Here is a 6,296-nt window from a genome sequence, read left to right on the forward strand (position 1 = left end):
CAGAATTGTTGAACAAGTAAAATACAGTGACAAGACAAAATATGTTCAGTAAACAGTGTAAAAACAAACATGACAAGTTTGCGCGTGCGAGTGAATGTGTACAGCAAACGGGGGGGAACAGATACAAAGTTTCAACAATTACAAAGTATGCTATAAATTGGGTTGACAAAGAGATAAAACATTATAAAATTTAGCATTAATAACACTGAAGAATCTAGTAGATATAAACCAATGGGTCTAATTTGCATATGCCAGTACAGTCAAATCGCGGGTTGAACAAATTGGGCGAGTAGCCGTCCTACCTTAAATGATATCAGCCAGTCTATTATTGGTCCAGTTTATATTTTTAGACTCTTTATGTCTTGAAGGCAGTAAGACGGTCTTTTTTCAGATCCGTCGTTGTTTTACTGGAACACCACCCCAACGAGTGTTGCTCGTTACAGTTTTCCAAAGTTGCTGCCTTAAGGCTTCAACCAGCAACTTTGGAAGCATGAGCATCACTCCAGTTATTCAATGGTTCTATGCAAATAAAATATACTGTACAAAGAAAATATCTATTGCTTTGATTATAAAGCGAATAAATGTTAAGACGGTAACATCAATTCGAGTAACACATATTCCGCTTAAAATTTATTAACCACAAAAAATTTGTTTGTTGAAAAATAGCATTATATTATGCTGTTATAATTAAAACGACTTTGTGGCTTGAGTACATTTCTAGTGACCGATTATAAATAACGCCTTGCTAATACCATTATAACTTCTTTAAATATGTTACAAATATTCAAAATCTAAAACATAAAATAAATTATTATTGCATTAATTGAGAACAGAAGTTGCTTTTACGTAACAAGGTTTTATTTCGATTGTATTATACTCTAAAAATTTCGCTACAAAATTATACAGCTATTCATTTAATATTTCAAATATTCGTAAATACCTTTAACATCAATTAAATTTACATTGAAACATAAAATAAGATTTTAAAGAATTTACCTTGTAACCAATGAAACTTTAAAAATTTCTAAACTTGTTAAGTTATAACAATGGAAAAATTATATCTGAGACAGTTATTAATGTCATTAAATTCTTATGACGTCTAATAAAATAATTATGCTATTAATAAAATTTTCAATTTTAATAATAAAGTAATTAAATTTGATTAAAATAATTAAGTTTGATTAGATAACACTAAATTGAGTTTATAAGTGCTTAATGATGTTTACATAATTTTCAGAGTATGATGATATTTAACTTATGGTCGCAAGTTAAGATACTTCTGTACGATTTTCTGGTTTTACTGTTATTTTCTCTTCTTTTCTGCACTTGAGAACAATATCACTTAACTGAAAACATAATATAAAGTGAAGTTCTATTAAAACACTGACAATATTCAATATGTAAGAAAAATTAATACAGTAGACTCTAGTTAATTCGAATGTCCTGTTAATTCGAACTGGACGCTAGTCCCCGTCTTATTCCTATTTAAATCAATGTAAAATTCTTTCGGTAATTAGAACACGATTGTCCGTTCTCCTGTTTTTTCGAATCAAGAGAGCATGTTAGATTGTTAGTAGATTAACATCTTGTTCCCATTTTTTATTTAAGGAGCGAATTTGTTTTATTAATGAATTAATTTTAAAAAATTAAATTTAAAAAAACATTTAAAATCAGTTTGAGTACCATTAGGACGATTAATGATCACCCTGTGACAGTTGTTCACCGTGGCTTTCCTGGACAATAAAGAGCCTTAAACTTGTAAAGTAAAATATACTACTGTTCCTTTGTGTATTTCTCATAGATTAAACATTATTCTGCTTGACTTTTTTATTAATGTGTTGTTAAAATCATTTATTTTTGTTCTATAGTAACCAGAAGAAATTGACTCCTTTTAATTCGAATTGTTTATGGCCTTCTTATCTGAGTTCGAATTAAGGACAGTCTAGTGTATAATCAATCATTCCTGATTACTCAAAATTTTAAAATAACTTACCTTATTACCGAGTTTACAAGTCGTTCCTTCCACACATGGACAAGCATATGCGTAAATCTGTTTCTCCTTATTAAATATGGTTGACAGACCGCATAAATTATCTGAAAAGTAAATTGTTTAATTAAAGTAGTTATTATCTAAATACATGTATATATGTATACTTATATTCCATATAGACATGGAATAATATGAAGTACTTCTTTTAAAACGCGTCTTCTCTTTTGCAAAATTTACAATATTCAAATTGAAATTTGGATTCATTAATGGTTTCAATTTGCATTTCTGTTTTCATTTCTAGCTTCAAAGCGGCTTTTGTCCAAACTAATTTCTTTAATTTTTCTGTAATGTTTGGTAAGATAATGAAAATGATCATGAAAGCAAACTTTTGCCGATTTGAAGCATTACAATACCAAATATTTATGCGTTTAACAAGCTTATTAGACAAATTTTTTTTTGATTTGCCGAAAAACTTGAAATGTGCACAAGAGAGGTTTTGAGATTAACATTATACATGTAAGTATATGAAAAAATTACTTTCTTTGGGCCGTGGCAAACAACCTTTTATAATTCCTAAACCAACAGGAGTAACACAGCATTCATCTTGTTTGCATTCATTACCAGATTTGCAGGAATATTATGGTGCATATTTCAGCTAACTTAATTTTTTGTTAAAATATCCAACTCCTTATTGTGGATGTATCCGAATCCAAGAGCACATAATTAAATGTAATGGTTGGTAAACCAAAATGGTGATTACCAGCTCTGAGTATCTAAGTAATATACGATTTAACTAATTTGCTAGGTATTTTAAAGAGAAAATTTTAAATTATAAAAACTATTATTAGTATAAAAATTGGCACAGGAAAATAAGTTGTGTAACAATTAAGTAGTAAAAAATCATTTTTTTTTAAATATGTAAATAAAATTCGGTATCTTCATAAGTTGCATGTTAGTAATGAAATATTTGAATTTTAAGTTTTCATTGATCTCATCAGTTTACATTACATTACATTATATTACATTAAAAGAGTAGAGAGGTTGTCTGTATATGCACAGACTTTACCTCTAAGAAATTAGAAGTGTTGAAATTGAAATTAGAAGANAAGAAATTTAAAATCCATAAAATAATATGTTTATATCGTCTCACTATAAGATTTCACAACATACAACTTCGTTTTATTAAAACTCAAAATACAGAGTTGTTCAGAAAGCTGTTTTCTACTTCGACATTTTGTTTCAACTTAATTTTTGGTCTAAAATTTAAATTTAATTTACATAAAACAATAATAAAAAATACATTGTAGCAAAATTGATTTGTTAAAATCTTTGTAATTGTATGATTCAAGAAATATGTAAAACAGATAAAAGTCATACGCTGAGGTCAATCCATTATCATATTAATACCATATTTCTACGTTATTCAATTCAGTAGTTGAAAGTTTAATATGGGCTGGCGAAGTATTATGCCTAGGACCAACGCTGCCGCCTGCTTCTGCTGGAACTATGCTGACGGTTCCTTCGTTTTACCCTAGATTATACTAGATTGAGAAAACTCTCCGAGCTCGAGCTCGAGCCGGATAAAAAAAATAAGACAAACGATTCCCACGTGACAAGTGACGCCTTTCCCACGACAATTGTATAAAAGAGCGAAATACCGAAAACTCAGGGCGAGCACTTGGAAGTTATACAGTAAAACCTGTCTATGGCGACCACCCACGGTTCCTTCAAAAAGTGGTCTTTTAGACAGGTGATCGTTTAATACAGGTAACTTATTATGTAAATTGAAAATTCCGTGCCAGAAATTTTTGCCCGTTTTGACAGGTGCCCGTCCAATGCAGGTGGTCGCCTAAGCAGTTTTCACTGTATATGGTAGGTGTTCCATTTTAGGCTTCACCGACTTCGACAAAGAAGATATCAGGAACTTCCACATAGAACTCAATCGCAGCATGTAGCTCAGCATTATCACCTAGAGGTAATTATTTTAGAACATTTCTCTCTCTCTCTACGAACATAGGCCTAACGGTTAGATTCAACCTTTGGAGAAAGGTTAGACTGTGTAATCGCCCCCTAAGCGTACTTATCTTATCCGCATTTAGACATAGATGTATCCAACCTATTGTAACCTCTTGTATTTACTAGTTAGTTAAATAATAAATGTTTGATTTGTTAAGTTAACCTGTCAACCTGTCTTATTCGGAAAACGGACACCTATCGGCTTACCCAACGCACTCCCCACTCATTAATTTGCCCTCCTATCAAGTTTAGCCATCCGTCGACTCCGAGGTCGGGTTTTAACAACCTGTGCCGATTAAGTGCTTAATAGGGCACCCCTATAGCCCCCGTGTTATCTCACACATTGATATGTTTCTATGCAAATAGAATATACCGTACAAAGAATATCTGTTGCTTTGATTAAAACGTGACTAAATCCAGGAACAGTAAGATCGATTCGAGTAACAAATATTCACGTTTAAAATTTATTATACACGAAAACTTGTTTATGAAAAAATAGCATTATGTAGTGGCTAGGGTTTCTCATTTCCCGATCTTTTGCTTGTCCTAGGATTCCAGGATAAAAGTGAAACGTTTCCCGGGATAGAATTAATTATTTTTAATATATACAAAATAACTTGACATTAAATGATAAACAGTAATTATTTTTCGTTTTTTACAGTAATTTAATACGTTCTGCATCCCCCAAAATCATATTAATAATGCTGTATAACAGCGCTGTCCAACTTATCATAGCCCGCGGGCCATATTTTCTTCACCAAACATTTCGGGGGTCAAGAAGGTTGGTGATGGCTAAGTGGTCGGCCGGGAATCACGCCACATGACATTTGCATAGTGCTACGGTCTGTAAGCACTAATTGGTCAGCGAGTCCGATGTTGACACTATAAAAAGGCGACAGTTCGACACACCGGATATACGTCACTCTCGTCTAAGTTCGACTTGGGAATTTTTTTGTTCAATAATAAATGTGAATTTTTCTTCCTGGAAAAAATAAGACCTAGCGCATTTTTCAGAGCAAAAATTAATATAAGACACTGTCTTATTTTCGGGTAAACACGGTAGTAAAATAATTTTAATAATAATAATTTAGTAACATAAATTTATTCATATTAAAATGTACTCGCGGGCCGTAAAAATTATTTGGCGGGCCGTATATGGCCCGCGGGCCGCCAGTTGGACAGCGCTGCTGTATAAGATATATATTAAAAATTATCTTTGAATTACATAGAAATTTTCACAAATAGAAAAAATTCAGTAAAGTTTGCTGGAAACTGCATACAACAACAACAACAAAATGCTTTGAATTGACTTGAAAATTAAAAAAAAAAACTTAGATCAAACTTCTAACTTAAAAGGTAATTTTCGTTTTTTAAATAAAATATAATACAAAATATTATTGTAAATTTTTATTATAAGATTTTAAAAAGCAAAGATGGTCAATACGCTGATCACTTAATCTGGTTCTTATTTAGTAATGAAATGTCCTGCTACCTAGAATTCCCTTTTCTATTCAATTGATGTGAGTGGAATTAAGCTTAGTTCACACTGAACGCGATTCGCTAGCGAAAGCGAAAAACAGAGCGAATAACACGTCAGACACGACGTCTTTTCCGGCGAATTTTACCATTTCGCGAATCGCTTCGAAGTTCGGAACTGTTGAGCTTTTTCGCTAGCGAAAAAATTTCGCACCAATCGTATTCCCCTAGTTGTCACGTGGTTCTTGTTGTTTCGAGTTACCATACCTTACCATTGTCTTTCCCAAAATATTTATGGCCCGGGAGTGGGGACAAAACACGCTTGATTTCAATGTTGAAGTCAGATCTCTCACTTCGTGATAAAGTTTCCGGTGGCATCAAAACGTAAAGAAATCAATAAATGCAATAGAGGTGATATAGGATGGTTTCTTCTTCTTTTATATGATGGCAAGAGCTGCTTGATTTTGTCACATATATGTTGTACAGTACAACAATTCTTTTAAAAAACTTATATACCTATAAGGTTTAGATCGGCGTCGAGTGACAACGTTAGGTATATTTAAAATGATTATAACGCAATTAATTAATAAATAATTTAATTTTGGAAGCTTACTAAAAGCTAGTGGTGCAAGTATCAAATTCACTTCTACAATAAAACAGTTATATGAAAATTACACCATTAGAATCAAACAAGGAAATTCGATATCTCCACCTCTAAATCTTTCACGTGGTGTACTTCAAGGAGATCCTCTGTCACCATATCTGTTTAATTTTTATCTAAGGGACATTGATCAACTTTTTAATTATTCCTCAG

At 32.0% G+C, this 6,296-nt stretch overlaps 1 long non-coding RNA gene across 1 annotated transcript; it reads right to left on the reverse strand.

Moving 5' to 3' along the window:
• Positions 1–1,300: 1,300 nt before the first annotated feature.
• LOC111614771 lies at positions 1,301–2,625 on the reverse strand. The gene is made up of 3 exons (XR_002754987.1): positions 2,528–2,625; positions 1,994–2,094; positions 1,301–1,346 (listed from the first exon to the last, which is right to left on the reverse strand). It is a non-coding gene; the product is annotated as an uncharacterized LOC111614771 (long non-coding RNA).
• Positions 2,626–6,296: the final 3,671 nt, after the last annotated feature.

Source organism: Centruroides sculpturatus, unplaced genomic scaffold, assembly GCF_000671375.1.
Source record: "Centruroides sculpturatus isolate CEXI.00-Female unplaced genomic scaffold, Cexi_2.0 scaffold2155, whole genome shotgun sequence".
In the NCBI taxonomy this organism is placed as follows: domain Eukaryota; kingdom Metazoa; phylum Arthropoda; class Arachnida; order Scorpiones; family Buthidae; genus Centruroides; species Centruroides sculpturatus.